Below are 16,220 nucleotides of genomic sequence, written 5' to 3' on the forward strand. Positions count from 1 at the left end.
ACTTGTAGAGAAGGATCTGGGTGTAATAATCTGCAGCATCATATGTCCTAGGGGGCGCTACACTGGGGGAGTCACTTGTTGAGAAGGATCTGGGTGTAATAATCTGCAGGCATCATATGTCCTAGGGGGCGCTACACTGGGGGAGTCACTTGTAGAGAAGGATCCGGGTGTAATAATCTGCAGCATCATATGTCCTAGGGGGCGCTACACTGGGGGAGTCACTTGTTGAGAAGGATCTGGGTGTAATAATCTGCAGCATCATATGTCCTAGGGGGCGCTACACTGGGGGAGTCACTTGTAGAGAAGGATCTGGGTGTAATAATCTGCAGCATCATATGTCCTAGGGGGGCTACACTGGGGGAGTCACTTGTTGAGAAGGATCTGGGTGTAATAATCTGCAGCATCATATGTCCTAGGGGGCGCTACACTGGGGGAGTCACTTGTTGAGAAGGATCTGGGTGTAATAATCTGCAGGCATCATATGTCCTAGGGGGCGCTACACTGGGGGAGTCACTTGTAGAGAAGGATCTGGGTGTAATAATCTGCAGCATCATATGTCCTAGGGGGCGCTACACTGGGGGAGTCACTTGTGGAGAAGGATCTGGGTGTAATAATCTGCAGCATCATATGTCCTAGGGGGCGCTACACTGGGGAGTCACTTGTAGAGAAGGATCTGGGTGTAATAATCTGCAGCATCATATGTCCTAGGGGGAGCTACACTGGGGGAGTCACTTGTTGAGAAGGATATGGGTGTAATAATCTGCAGCATCATATGTCCTGGGGGAGCTACACTGGGGGAGTCACTTGTGGAGAAGGATCTGGGTGTAATAATCTGCAGCATCATATGTCCTAGGGGGCGCTACACTGGGGGAGTCACTTGTTGAGAAGGATCTGGGTGTAATAATCTGCAGCATCTTATGTCCTAGGGGGAGCTACACTGGGGGAGTCACTTGTAGAGAAGGATCTGGGTGTAATAATCTGCAGCATCATATGTCCTAGGGGGGCTACACTGGGGGAGTCACTTGTAGAGAAGGATCTGGGTGTAATAATCTGCAGCATCATATGTCCTAGGGGGGGGGCTACACTGGGGGAGTCACTTGTGGAGAAGGATCTGAGTGTAATAATCTGCAGCATCATATGTCCTAGGGGAGCTACACTGGGGGAGTCACTTGTAGAGAAGGATCGGGGTGTAATAATCTGCAGCGTCATATGTCCTAGGGGGAGCTACACTGGGGGAGTCACTTGTAGAGAAGGATCTGAGTGTAATAATCTGCAGCATCATATGTCCTAGGGGGGCTACACTGGGGGAGTCACTTGTGGAGAAGGATCTGGGTGTAATAATCTGCAGCATCATATGTCCTAGGGGGCGCTACACTGGGGGAGTCACTTGTGGAGAAGGATCTGAGTGTAATAATCTGCAGCATCATATGTCCTAGGGGGCGCTACACTGGGGGAGTCACTTGTAGAGAAGGATCTGGGTGTAATAATGTGAAGGATGATTTATTTGCTTATATTCTCTGTATGAAATTACATTGTGAATTATCAAGCAGGAGGCCGAATTACTAAGATATGTATTATGTGAAAGTGATGATAATGTTTAAATGATTTAGTTTCGTGCAGCAGCCATCTTGTCTGGAGTTCCCATCTTGGTTTTATTGTAGTGAATAGAAAAGTCATTGTTCCTTTAATACAAGTAATGTTGATTTCGTATGTTTTATCTTTGACCTTGGTTCCCATGCGAAGATGGAGATGGGAGTGAGATGGGGGGATGGCAAGTATGCGTGAGGGAAGGTCTCCCCCCATCTCCACGAGGACATTCTGTCCAAAAGAGAGATAAGAAACCTGTAAACATAATGTGTGAAGAATTATAATGATGTATTTTATTGTATGCTTTTTACTGAATAACAAATATTGTTACATTGTCTCTGATTGGTTTACCTCAAGCCTACACCCCTTCTGAATTTCAGTTTAACAGTTTGAGTTTGGTAATAAATCCTTCAGATGAGAATTTTGAACATTTCAGCGTGTCTGTGTGTTTTCTTCTCGTCTCTCGATATATATCGGTGAAATATCCTAATTAGGATTCTGACTAATGGAGTCTGGCCTTGAGAGTCTGTTGGGACTCGTATAAATTTCAGTCTAATATATTTTGAGCGATGGATTTCCACGACAGTAATGGTGCCGATAAAACCCAGGAAGATTGCACGTCTGATAAGCTGTCACTGGAGAGGTCTGGCTTTGCATCTGTGAATTACAAAAAACCGCGGTAGGTAAGGAGCTTATTCTTACACCATTCACACATGTATTGCGTAAGCCTTGGAATCCAGCTGTCAGAACGTCACTTCTATGGACGAGACTCCTTAGTCAGTGGGTTGCAAGATGGATCCAAAAAGGTATGTTGAAGCTTTTTGTGTGATGAAGGATTGCAGGTGTGTACGTGATCTTAAACTGTTGATATGAAAGACATGAGAGAATTTTTGCCAGCAAATACATAGTTAACCAGGAAAAATTGTGAGAAGCCTTTGGAATGCAGTGACGTAGCGCATGGCAGAGAGAAGTCGTAACTCACATGTGAAGTATTTGAAATGCAAAGAGTTGTTTTGGACTGTGAGGAAAAAACAAAACTTCTGCTTGCTGCTTTGTTGTAGCGTTATTTGTTATTTAGTTGTGTAAAATTGTTGAGGATTAATAGTTGTTCTGTTACCCGTTTGTCTGGGATTATAGTTGGGAGGTATTGACTGTTTGTAGGTGAGATAGTTGTGAGTAATATCATGTAGTACCACAGGGGCTTCAATGGTTAAGTCCTGATAATGTAGAATCCAGTGCAAGGAGAAGCAATTGTGTCTATATTGAATTTGCACTAAATACCATTACCCAGTGCAACAGGGAAAACTTTGAATACTGTATTAGAAAATCATTTATATTTTCCTAACGCATTGCCAGCCAGTGATATTGTGTGTAAGGGTCCATAAACCAGTTGTATGCATTGCCAGACTGGCATAAGGTGGGAATCAGTACAGACTGATTTCTAGCACATGATAATCCGGCATATACACTTTGATGTAAAATAACATCCAAGTAATTAAGTCTGTAGTAGTATAACATCAGACCGCTGGATTGAATACCGTTGTAATATAACATCCTGTATTCATTGAATGACCCTGACACTTATCCCAGGTGCCACCTGTGTCGTAGTAGTAATTACAGTGAAGGACATTGGTATTGGCTCAGACCCATAGCACGTAAAGAAATTATCACCAACCTAGATAACAACCCCCTAAACTACAACCCACAGAGTGAACGGCTGAGCGGGGAGGATAATATATATATGTTACCAAATATAATTTGCATGTGAAACCATTGCAAAGTGCTAGAGGAAAGAGTTTGGGATATATGTTACATCATGGGCTCTATGAACTGAAAGACACACCCCGGCAGCAAGTGTTCTGCATAAGTGAAGTGTTACCAACTCCTGCTTGAATCAATGGAGTTTCATGAATGTCGATTGTGTTGAAGAATTTGCTCTTGTAATTGTTGATTGGCAGCATTTTGTCTGTTCTTGATGTTCAATCCAGTGAGGGATCAGAGGATCCTACTGCTAGAATGTCTGGAGGAACGACTTGTGATATCGTATTGGTAAGACAGTCTAGGAGATAGACTGGTCTGAGATATCTGTCGGCAAACGTGGCCTGTTTGCCTGGAGGTGGGGGATTTACCGGAAATCACCCTACTGCTCTCCGACCATGGGGTCAGGAGGAAGTTGGACAAAGATGCTTTGGGGCACTGGTCCCGGCCAACATTAGAATGAGCAAAAGGAGCTGGGGCTTTAATTATAAAGTATGTGAAGGCAAAATAACACACTGAAAAAAATTGTTGAAAAGGCTGGCAGCCGTAAGAAGGATGTTTGCATGTGAGAAAGAACAATTTAAATACAGGTGTAAATTTTCATTGGAAGAGTGAAGAAAACGGAGCAGCCAGGTACATTGCAGTGACTAACGTGGGTCAGAACGGGGGGAGTGTAATGTGTGATTTGATGAAACATCTGTGTGATGTGTGCAATGTAACATGTGTGATGTGATGAAACATCTGTGTGATGTGTGTAATGTAACATGTGTGATGTGATGAGACATCTGTGTGATGTGTGTAATGTAACATGTCTGAAATTTGAAACTAATGGCCACAATAAAAGCAGAACTATATTGTATGTTTCCTATTTTTAACAGCAGTAATGTCTAAAAATGTTAGTGTTTTGTGTATGGGGTTAAAATCAGTTCTACTTTTTTTTTCATTTTTTTATGGAACGTGTTTTATTTTCGCGCAGCGCAGTCGTCTGAACTACACCAAGCGAGAAAAATATTACAGCCGGCTGGATCTGTTTGTAAAAAGATAAAAGCTATACTGCAGATTAATGTGTTATAATGTGATAAGATTTAATGTTGGAATGTTTTAATGTTAATTCAAATGTATTAAACTACAGATATTGTGAGACACGGGGTCTTGAACATGTATGTGCCCCCTCTGTTCCCTATTCTTATGTACAGCTTATTGGTTTGCAGTAATTAATATTACCAGATATATTATTTTCTGTGTTATTGAATAACTAATTACAATTGTTTTGTTTTTGTTTTCACACATGAGGCACGTGCTATGGTGCGGCCTAAATGTTATTTTTTAAAAATGTGAGATGTTTTACAGGTAAATGGTTGCAGGTCATTTTAAAGATAAAATGTATTTTTGTCAGGAGAAAGTCATCTTTTTTTGTTCCAGGCTGTTGTGTATTACAGGGGGTTAAACTAGTGCTCCCCCGATAGAGTGCCTAATCTCATTATGTTAATATGTAGTTTTGAACCCTGCTACATTACTTTCGCAGAGTCCAAATAGGAGGGAATGTTGAAGGGACTGATCAGGTAGTTTTTGTTTTTTGTTCTCCTTTTTACAGGCAATTTTATGACCCCTTCACAGCCAGAGGGAGCTATGCCAAGCACTGCCCTATCCCAGTGGCTGAGAAAGGGTTGAAGATTTCCCAATGGTGAAGGGACTGATCAGGTAGTTTTGTTTTGTGTTTTATTTTGTTTTGAATTAATGAATTTGGTTCTAGGAGATCTACAAAATGTGTATGAGTTTCAAGGAGTAACCCAGATTAAATGTGTATGACAGTAACTTATATTTTGAGGTTTTTCTGTGTAGATGGTTCCAGATCCCCCTCCAGCCAATTTACACAGGAGGTGAGGTGACGTCACTCACAGATGAGTCTTTACAGATTTAGATGGGGAGAAGGCAAAACAAAAAAAATTGTTTGAATATTGTTTCTTTTATGCCAGATTTCAGTAACATATTTTGTTTGTTTTTGTATTAATCAGGTATTTACAGGACCTGGTGGGTGGGATTTACAAGTGTTCTGGATCATCAGATAAATGTGGAACAATAAAACTCCACCCTTTTGAAATGTTCTATCTATATGTGACATGGGTTTCCAATGTAAATTTGTAATGTAGACATACTTTATCATATACAGCATGTGTAGAACAGGATACGAGGCACAAGGTAAATTACCCAGAAACCACTCTCACCTTCTTGTTCATCTCAAGGAGCGGAGTTGGAGGTGCTCGCTGAGGCTGTAACCTGGCAGAAGGTAAGACGGCCGACATCTACACGGACTCTAGGTACGCTTTTGGCATCGCCCACAATTATGGGCCCATTGGTAGTAGGAACTTTATTGGATCATTGGGTAAGCCAATTGAGAGAGCAAGAGAAAACAGAACTGACAACAAGGGTATATGCAGCCAGGTATCAGTAAATTGGCTTGTCCCTGGATACAATAATGCCACCACTAGGTTTGTAGCAGCCGGCATGATGTGCACATGGCATGACATAGGTAAAACAGCAAAGGTACCTGTGAAAAGTGCAGCCCGGCCAGATTAACAGTCCCAGCGACTGCAGAACATACAACTACCCGAGGTAGAAGTGTATGACGCGGTGCTCGTGTGTGTAGACCTGTTCTCAGGGAGGCCTGAAGCCCGGCCTGTATTTTCCCCACTGCAGACGTTGTGTGTAAGTGACAGGGGAATAGTGTTATCCCAAGTATTGACCTGATGTTTGTACAATACGATATCAGCAGTTCTCCAGATGTTATTCCAAAGTTAGTTTGTTTAATAATTGTATTTAAGAAGTGTTGTGGGAATATTAAATACTGAAGTTAAGTTTTATGTAAAGTTCTGGATCAGCCTTAGCATTGGACTATTAGAGTCATGCGTCAGATAAAAGGTACAGAAGTGGAATATTCCCATTTGAAAACATTTTTAGTTATTTGTTTTTTGTCGTTGTTATTGTGAAAGGAAAATTCTGTGCAGTGTTTGTGTGTGTGTGTGTGTATATATATATATATATATATATATATAAAGAAGAAAAATGAGTTTGCATGTATCATTTCTAGTTATTGCTCAATGTGAACGTTTGATGTAAAGATGTTATTTGTTAATGTTTTTCTTCAAATTAATTATTTGATTAAGATCAATTAATGTTTATACAATGAAAAAGCTTGTTCTCCATAGGACGAGTCCAACTGGGAGCGGAAGGCGTGAGAACCAGATTCTAACAGAATGTGGACGGATAAGGGAACGTGAACCGGTAAGACCCAAGGCACTCTTGATGGCTTTTGCATTGATGGTGTATGACCTCACATATGCCCCAAGACTGCAAGGATCGATTTGGTGAGATCTAATTGGTATGTCCCAGGCTTTACAGCTGTTGCTGCTAAATTCTGTTAGAGCTGTTTGATTTGCCTACAGAACAGTCCTGGCAGACCGGTGCCAACCTTATCATACCCGCCTCCCACAAAGAGAACAGACCTTGAGAGGCCTCCCCATGCAATACAAATTAGAGTAAGAAAAATTGGTTTGTGACATTTGTCAGATAAACATGTGGAATCTATGTATATTTTGGTGAGCTGGAAATGTTCCAGGCAATCAGCTCAGATCAACGTACAAATCCTGCTGGAAAGCGTGACACCATATGAAATGTACCCAATAATTACACATCTTCTAGGTGCCCTGTCCATTGGAACAGAGAAGTTTTTCTTATATAAAAGGTGTTTGTTTGTTTGATTTAGTTTAAGGGCCTGACATTGTTATTGTATGTACTTAGAACAACTTTTATAGTACGTAGATGTTATCACCAGATTAGTAACAATTGACAAGGGTTGGGGTTCCCCAGAAAGTGCCAGTAAACATGAACTAAAAGATTTTTAATACGATGAACTCCATTACTGAGGTGCGGCAGGCGCAGCCGGAGCCAGTACAACGCGTTTGTCATGAACTGACGGCAGTGTCACAATTCCAAGCAGCCGCCCAGACAAGTAAGAAGACAGATGAGCGGAGGGTTTGTGGGGTCACAATAACACCCCACTAATCCGCCTACGTGGGATCTCACACCAGGCTCACAGCATGAGGTGTTGTGTATAGCCCGGTGACGTAAACTAAAAGAGACGGTGTCTGACAGATGAAAAGGACCAAATCAAGTCGTGATGACATCAGCAAAATTCCAAGTAAAGACCAAAGACCTGAGTGAATCCGTCAGCAGTATCAAGTGTTCTAATCAGAAGACAGGAGAAGAAGAGGACGATGATGTACATGACTTGTCGATACACTGGTGGGACCCCATACCCTAACCGGACATTGGTGATGGCATCATATTAGTTGTGGCCCTATTGATATATTGTTTGACTTTCATAATCATAATATATAATTTCTGTAATTTAATATGAGAAAAAGGGAGGTTTGTGAAGGATGATTTATTTGCTTATATTCTCTGTATGAAATTACATTGTGAATTATCAAGCAGGAGGCCGAATTACTAAGATATGTATTATGTGAAAGTGATGATAATGTTTAAATGATTTAGTTTCGTGCAGCAGCCATCTTGTCTGGAGTTCCCATCTTGGTTTTATTGTAGTGAATAGAAAAGTCATTGTTCCTTTAATACAAGTAATGTTGATTTCGTATGTTTTATCTTTGACCTTGGTTCCCATGCGAAGATGGAGATGGGAGTGAGATGGGGGGATGGCAAGTATGCGTGAGGGAAGGTCTCCCCCCATCTCCACGAGGACATTCTGTCCAAAAGAGAGATAAGAAACCTGTAAACATAATGTGTGAAGAATTATAATGATGTATTTTATTGTATGCTTTTTACTGAATAACAAATATTGTTACATTGTCTCTGATTGGTTTACCTCAAGCCTACACCCCTTCTGAATTTCAGTTTAACAGTTTGAGTTTGGTAATAAATCCTTCAGATGAGAATTTTGAACATTTCAGCGTGTCTGTGTGTTTTCTTCTCGTCTCTCGATATATATCGGTGAAATATCCTAATTAGGATTCTGACTAATGGAGTCTGGCCTTGAGAGTCTGTTGGGACTCGTATAAATTTCAGTCTAATATATTTTGAGCGATGGATTTCCACGACAATAATCTGCAGCATCATATGTCCTAGGGGGCGCTACACTGGGGGAGTCACTTGTAGAGAAGGATCTGAGTGTAATAATCTGCAGCATCATATGTCCTAGGGGGCGCTACACTGGGGGAGTCACTTGTAGAGAAGGATCGGGGTGTAATAATCTGCAGCATCATATGTCCTAGGGGGAGCTACACTGGGGGAGTCACTTGTAGAGAAGGATCTGGGTGTAATAATCTGCAGCATCATATGTCCTAGGGGGCGCTACACTGGGGGAGTCACTTGTAGAGAAGGATCACGGTGTAATAATCTGCAGCATCATATGTCCTAGGGGGCGCTACACTGGGGAGTCACTTGTAGAGAAGGATCTGGGTGTAATAATCTGCAGCATCATATGTCCTAGGGGGCGCTACACTGAGGGAGTCACTTGTTGAGAAGGATCTGGGTGTAATAATCTGCAGCATCATATGTCCTAGGGGGCGCTACACTGGGGGAGTCACTTGTAGAGAAGGATCTGGGTGTAATAATCTGCAGCATCATATGTCCTAGGGGGGGCTACACTGGGGAGTCACTTGTAGAGAAGGATCTGGGTGTAATAATCTGCAGCATCATATGTCCTAGGGGGCGCTACACTGGGGGAGTCACTTGTAGAGAAGGATCTGGGTGTAATAATCTGCAGCATCATATGTCCTAGGGGGCGCTACACTGAGAGAGTCACTTGTATAGAAGGATCTGGGTGTAATAATCTGCAGCATCATATGTCCTAGGGGGCGCTACACTGAGAGAGTCACTTGTATAGAAGGATCTGGGTGTAATAATCTGCAGCATCATATGTCCTAGGGGGCGCTACACTGGGGGAGTCACTTGTAGAGAAGGATCTGGGTGTAATAATCTGCAGCATCATATGTCCTAGGGGGAGCTACACTGGGGGAGTCACTTGTTGAGAAGGATCTGGGTGTAATAATCTGCAGCATCATATGTCCTAGGGGGCGCTACACTGGGGGAGTCACTTGTAGAGAAGGATCTGGGTGTAATAATCTGCAGCATCATATGTCCTAGGGGGAGCTACACTGGGGGAGTCACTTGTTGAGAAGGATCTGGGTGTAATAATCTGCAGCATCATATGTCCTAGGGGGCGCTACACTGGGGGAGTCACTTGTTGAGAAGGATCTGGGTGTAATAATCTGCAGCATCATATGTCCTAGGGGGCGCTACACTGGGGGAGTCACTTGTTGAGAAGGATCTGGGTGTAATAATCTGCAGCATCATATGTCCTAGGGGGCGCTACACTGGGGGAGTCACTTGTTGAGAAGGATCTGGGTGTAATAATCTGCAGGCATCATATGTCCTAGGGGGGGCTACACTGGGGGAGTCACTTGTGGAGAAGGATCTGGGTGTAATAATCTGCAGCATCATATGTCCTAGGGGGGCTACACTGGGGGAGTCACTTGTTGAGAAGGATCTGGGTGTAATAATCTGCAGCATCATATGTCCTAGGGGGCGCTACACTGGGGGAGTCACTTATAGAGAAGGATCTGGGTGTAATAATCTGCAGCATCATATGTCCTAGGGGGGGCTACACTGGGGGAGTCACTTGTGGAGAAGGATCTGGGTGTAATAATCTGCAGCATCATATGTCCTAGGGGGAGCTACACTGGGGGAGTCACTTGTGGAGAAGGATCTGGGTGTAATAATCTGCAGCATCATATGTCCTAGGGGGGCTACACTGGGGGAGTCACTTGTAGAGAAGGATCTGGGTGTAATAATCTGCAGAATCATATGTCCTAGGGGGCGCTACACTGGGGGAGTCACTTGTTGAGAAGGATCTGGGTGTAATAATCTGCAGCATCTTATGTCCTAGGGGGCGCTACACTGAGAGAGTCACTTGTATAGAAGGATCTGGGTGTAATAATCTGCAGCATCATATGTCCTAGGGGGGGCTACACTGGGGGAGTCACTTGTTGAGAAGGATCTCGGTGTAATAATCTGCAGCATCATATGTCCTAGGGGGCGCTACACTGGGGGAGTCACTTGTAGAGAAGGATCTGGGTGTAATAATCTGCAGCATCATATGTCCTAGGGGGGCTACACTGGGGGAGTCACTTGTAGAGAAGGATCTGGGTGTAATAATCTGCAGCATCATATGTCCTAGGGGGGGGGGCTACACTGGGGGAGTCACTTGTGGAGAAGGATCTGAGTGTAATAATCTGCAGCATCATATGTCCTAGGGGAGCTACACTGGGGGAGTCACTTGTAGAGAAGGATCGGGGTGTAATAATCTGCAGCGTCATATGTCCTAGGGGGAGCTACACTGGGGGAGTCACTTGTAGAGAAGGATCTGAGTGTAATAATCTGCAGCATCATATGTCCTAGGGGGGCTACACTGGGGGAGTCACTTGTGGAGAAGGATCTGGGTGTAATAATCTGCAGCATCATATGTCCTAGGGGGCGCTACACTGGGGGAGTCACTTGTGGAGAAGGATCTGAGTGTAATAATCTGCAGCATCATATGTCCTAGGGGGCGCTACACTGGGGGAGTCACTTGTAGAGAAGGATCTGGGTGTAATAATCTGCAGCATCATATGTCCTAGGGGGCGCTACACTGGGGGAGTCACTTGTAGAGAAGGATCTGAGTGTAATAATCTGCAGCATCATATGTCCTAGGGGGCGCTACACTGGGGGAGTCACTTGTAGAGAAGGATCGGGGTGTAATAATCTGCAGCATCATATGTCCTAGGGGGAGCTACACTGGGGGAGTCACTTGTAGAGAAGGATCTGGGTGTAATAATCTGCAGCATCATATGTCCTAGGGGGCGCTACACTGGGGGAGTCACTTGTAGAGAAGGATCACGGTGTAATAATCTGCAGCATCATATGTCCTAGGGGGCGCTACACTGGGGAGTCACTTGTAGAGAAGGATCTGGGTGTAATAATCTGCAGCATCATATGTCCTAGGGGGCGCTACACTGAGGGAGTCACTTGTTGAGAAGGATCTGGGTGTAATAATCTGCAGCATCATATGTCCTAGGGGGCGCTACACTGGGGGAGTCACTTGTAGAGAAGGATCTGGGTGTAATAATCTGCAGCATCATATGTCCTAGGGGGGGCTACACTGGGGAGTCACTTGTAGAGAAGGATCTGGGTGTAATAATCTGCAGCATCATATGTCCTAGGGGGCGCTACACTGGGGGAGACACTTGTTGAGAAGGATCTGGGTGTAATAATCTGCAGCATCATATGTCCTAGGGGGAGCTACACTGGGGGAGTCACTTGTTGAGAAGGATCTGGGTGTAATAATCTGCAGCATCATATGTCCTAGGGGGCGCTACACTGGGGGAGTCACTTGTAGAGAAGGATCTGGGTGTAATAATCTGCAGCATCATATGTCCTAGGGGGAGCTACACTGGGGGAGTCACTTGTTGAGAAGGATCTGGGTGTAATAATCTGCAGCATCATATGTCCTAGGGGGCGCTACACTGGGGGAGTCACTTGCTGAGAAGGATCTGGGTGTAATAATCTGCAGCATCATATGTCCTAGGGGGCGCTACACTGGGGGAGTCACTTGTTGAGAAGGATCTGGGTGTAATAATCTGCAGCATCATATGTCCTAGGGGGCGCTACACTGGGGGAGTCACTTGTTGAGAAGGATCTGGGTGTAATAATCTGCAGGCATCATATGTCCTAGGGGGGGCTACACTGGGGGAGTCACTTGTGGAGAAGGATCTGGGTGTAATAATCTGCAGCATCATATGTCCTAGGGGGGCTACACTGGGGGAGTCACTTGTTGAGAAGGATCTGGGTGTAATAATCTGCAGCATCATATGTCCTAGGGGGGGCTACACTGGGGGAGTCACTTGTTGAGAAGGATCTGGGTGTAATAATCTGCAGCATCATATGTCCTAGGGGGCGCTACACTGGGGGAGTCACTTATAGAGAAGGATCTGGGTGTAATAATCTGCAGCATCATATGTCCTAGGGGGGGCTACACTGGGGGAGTCACTTGTAGAGAAGGATCTGGGTGTAATAATCTGCAGCATCATATGTCCTAGGGGGGCTACACTGGGGGAGTCACTTGTAGAGAAGGATCTGGGTGTAATAATCTGCAGAATCATATGTCCTAGGGGGCGCTACACTGGGGGAGTCACTTGTTGAGAAGGATCTGGGTGTAATAATCTGCAGCATCATATGTCCTAGGGGGCGCTACACTGGGGGAGTCACTTGTGGAGAAGGATCTGGGTGTAATAATCTGCAGCATCATATGTCCTAGGGGGAGCTACACTGGGGGAGTCACTTGTAGAGAAGGATCTGGGTGTAATAATCTGCAGCATCATATGTCCTAGGGGGGCTACACTGGGGGAGTCACTTGTAGAGAAGGATCTGGGTGTAATAATCTGCAGCATCATATGTCCTAGGGGGGGGGGCTACACTGGGGGAGTCACTTGTGGAGAAGGATCTGAGTGTAATAATCTGCAGCATCATATGTCCTAGGGGAGCTACACTGGGGGAGTCACTTGTAGAGAAGGATCGGGGTGTAATAATCTGCAGCGTCATATGTCCTAGGGGGAGCTACACTGGGGGAGTCACTTGTAGAGAAGGATCTGAGTGTAATAATCTGCAGCATCATATGTCCTAGGGGGGCTACACTGGGGGAGTCACTTGTGGAGAAGGATCTGGGTGTAATAATCTGCAGCATCATATGTCCTAGGGGGCGCTACACTGGGGGAGTCACTTGTGGAGAAGGATCTGAGTGTAATAATCTGCAGCATCATATGTCCTAGGGGGCGCTACACTGGGGGAGTCACTTGTAGAGAAGGATCTGGGTGTAATAATCTGCAGCATCATATGTCCTAGGGGGCGCTACACTGGGGGAGTCACTTGTAGAGAAGGATCTGAGTGTAATAATCTGCAGCATCATATGTCCTAGGGGGCGCTACACTGGGGGAGTCACTTGTAGAGAAGGATCGGGGTGTAATAATCTGCAGCATCATATGTCCTAGGGGGAGCTACACTGGGGGAGTCACTTGTAGAGAAGGATCTGGGTGTAATAATCTGCAGCATCATATGTCCTAGGGGGCGCTACACTGGGGGAGTCACTTGTAGAGAAGGATCACGGTGTAATAATCTGCAGCATCATATGTCCTAGGGGGCGCTACACTGGGGAGTCACTTGTAGAGAAGGATCTGGGTGTAATAATCTGCAGCATCATATGTCCTAGGGGGCGCTACACTGAGGGAGTCACTTGTTGAGAAGGATCTGGGTGTAATAATCTGCAGCATCATATGTCCTAGGGGGCGCTACACTGGGGGAGTCACTTGTAGAGAAGGATCTGGGTGTAATAATCTGCAGCATCATATGTCCTAGGGGGGGCTACACTGGGGAGTCACTTGTAGAGAAGGATCTGGGTGTAATAATCTGCAGCATCATATGTCCTAGGGGGCGCTACACTGGGGGAGACACTTGTTGAGAAGGATCTGGGTGTAATAATCTGCAGCATCATATGTCCTAGGGGGAGCTACACTGGGGGAGTCACTTGTTGAGAAGGATCTGGGTGTAATAATCTGCAGCATCATATGTCCTAGGGGGCGCTACACTGGGGGAGTCACTTGTAGAGAAGGATCTGGGTGTAATAATCTGCAGCATCATATGTCCTAGGGGGAGCTACACTGGGGGAGTCACTTGTTGAGAAGGATCTGGGTGTAATAATCTGCAGCATCATATGTCCTAGGGGGCGCTACACTGGGGGAGTCACTTGCTGAGAAGGATCTGGGTGTAATAATCTGCAGCATCATATGTCCTAGGGGGCGCTACACTGGGGGAGTCACTTGTTGAGAAGGATCTGGGTGTAATAATCTGCAGCATCATATGTCCTAGGGGGCGTTACACTGGGGGAGTCTCTTGTTGAGAAGGATCTGGGTGTAATAATCTGCAGCATCATATGTCCTAGGGGGCGCTACACTGGGGGAGTCACTTGTTGAGAAGGATCTGGGTGTAATAATCTGCAGGCATCATATGTCCTAGGGGGGGCTACACTGGGGGAGTCACTTGTGGAGAAGGATCTGGGTGTAATAATCTGCAGCATCATATGTCCTAGGGGGGCTACACTGGGGGAGTCACTTGTTGAGAAGGATCTGGGTGTAATAATCTGCAGCATCATATGTCCTAGGGGGCGCTACACTGGGGGAGTCACTTATAGAGAAGGATCTGGGTGTAATAATCTGCAGCATCATATGTCCTAGGGGGGGCTACACTGGGGGAGTCACTTGTGGAGAAGGATCTGGGTGTAATAATCTGCAGCATCATATGTCCTAGGGGGAGCTACACTGGGGGAGTCACTTGTGGAGAAGGATCTGGGTGTAATAATCTGCAGCATCATATGTCCTAGGGGGGCTACACTGGGGGAGTCACTTGTAGAGAAGGATCTGGGTGTAATAATCTGCAGAATCATATGTCCTAGGGGGCGCTACACTGGGGGAGTCACTTGTTGAGAAGGATCTGGGTGTAATAATCTGCAGCATCATATGTCCTAGGGGGCGCTACACTGGGGGAGTCACTTGTGGAGAAGGATCTGGGTGTAATAATCTGCAGCATCATATGTCCTAGGGGGCGCTACACTGGGGAGTCACTTGTTGAGAAGGATCTGGGTGTAATAATCTGCAGCATCATATGTCCTAGGGGGCTCTACACTGGGGGAGTCACTTGTAGAGAAGGATCTGGGTGTAATAATCTGCAGCATCATATGTCCTAGGGGGAGCTACACTGGGGGAGTCACTTGTTGAGAAGGATCTGGGTGTAATAATCTGCAGCATCATATGTCCTAGGGGGGCTACACTGGGGGAGTCACTTGTAGAGAAGGATCTGGGTGTAATAATCTGCAGCATCATATGTCCTAGGGGGGCTACACTGGGGGAGTCACTTGTTGAGAAGGATCTGGGTGTAATAATCTGCAGCATCATATGTCCTAGGGGGGCTACACTGGGGGAGACACTTGTAGAGAAGGATCTGGGTGTAATAATCTGCAGCATCATATGTCCTAGGGGGAGCTACACTGGGGGAGTCACTTGTTGAGAAGGATCTGGGTGTAATAATCTGCAGCATCATATGTCCTAGGGGGCGCTACACTGGGGGAGTCACTTGTGGAGAAGGATCTGGGTGTAATAATCTGCAGCATCATATGTCCTAGGGGGGCTACACTGGGGGAGTCACTTGTAGAGAAGGATCTGGGTGTAATAATCTGCAGCATCATATGTCCTAGGGGGAGCTACACTGGGGGAGTCACTTGTTGAGAAGGATCTGGGTGTAATAATCTGCAGCATCATATGTCCTAGGGGGCGCTACACTGGGGGAGTCACTTGTTGAGAAGGATTTGGGTGTAATAATCTGCAGGCATCATATGTCCTAGGGGGGGCTACACTGGGGGAGTCACTTGTAGAGAAGGATCTGGGTGTAATAATCTGCAGGCATCATATGTCCTAGGGGGCGCTACACTGGGGGAGTCACTTGTAGAGAAGGATCTGGGTGTAATAATCTGCAGCATCATATGTCCTAGGGGGAGCTACACTGGGGGAGTCACTTGTTGAGAAGGATCTGGGTGTAATAATCTGCAGCATCATATGTCCTAGGGGGGCTACACTGGGGGAGTCACTTGTTGAGAAGGATCTGGGTGTAATAATCTGCAGCATCATATGTCCTAGGGGGGCTACACTGGGGGAGTCACTTGTTGAGAAGGATCTGGGTGTAATAATCTGCAGCATCATATGTCCTAGGGGGGCTAC

At 45.5% G+C, this 16,220-nt stretch overlaps 1 long non-coding RNA gene across 1 annotated transcript; it reads left to right on the forward strand.

Annotated features, from left to right (window-relative positions):
* The first annotated feature begins 1,492 nt into the window (after positions 1–1,492).
* LOC142718070 (uncharacterized) lies at positions 1,493–8,309 on the forward strand. Its single transcript, XR_012872209.1, has 2 exons — positions 1,493–4,837; positions 4,908–8,309. It is a non-coding gene; the product is annotated as an uncharacterized LOC142718070 (long non-coding RNA).
* Positions 8,310–16,220: the final 7,911 nt, after the last annotated feature.

Source organism: Rhinoderma darwinii, unplaced genomic scaffold (assembly GCF_050947455.1).
Source record: "Rhinoderma darwinii isolate aRhiDar2 unplaced genomic scaffold, aRhiDar2.hap1 Scaffold_4589, whole genome shotgun sequence".
Taxonomy (NCBI): domain Eukaryota; kingdom Metazoa; phylum Chordata; class Amphibia; order Anura; family Rhinodermatidae; genus Rhinoderma; species Rhinoderma darwinii.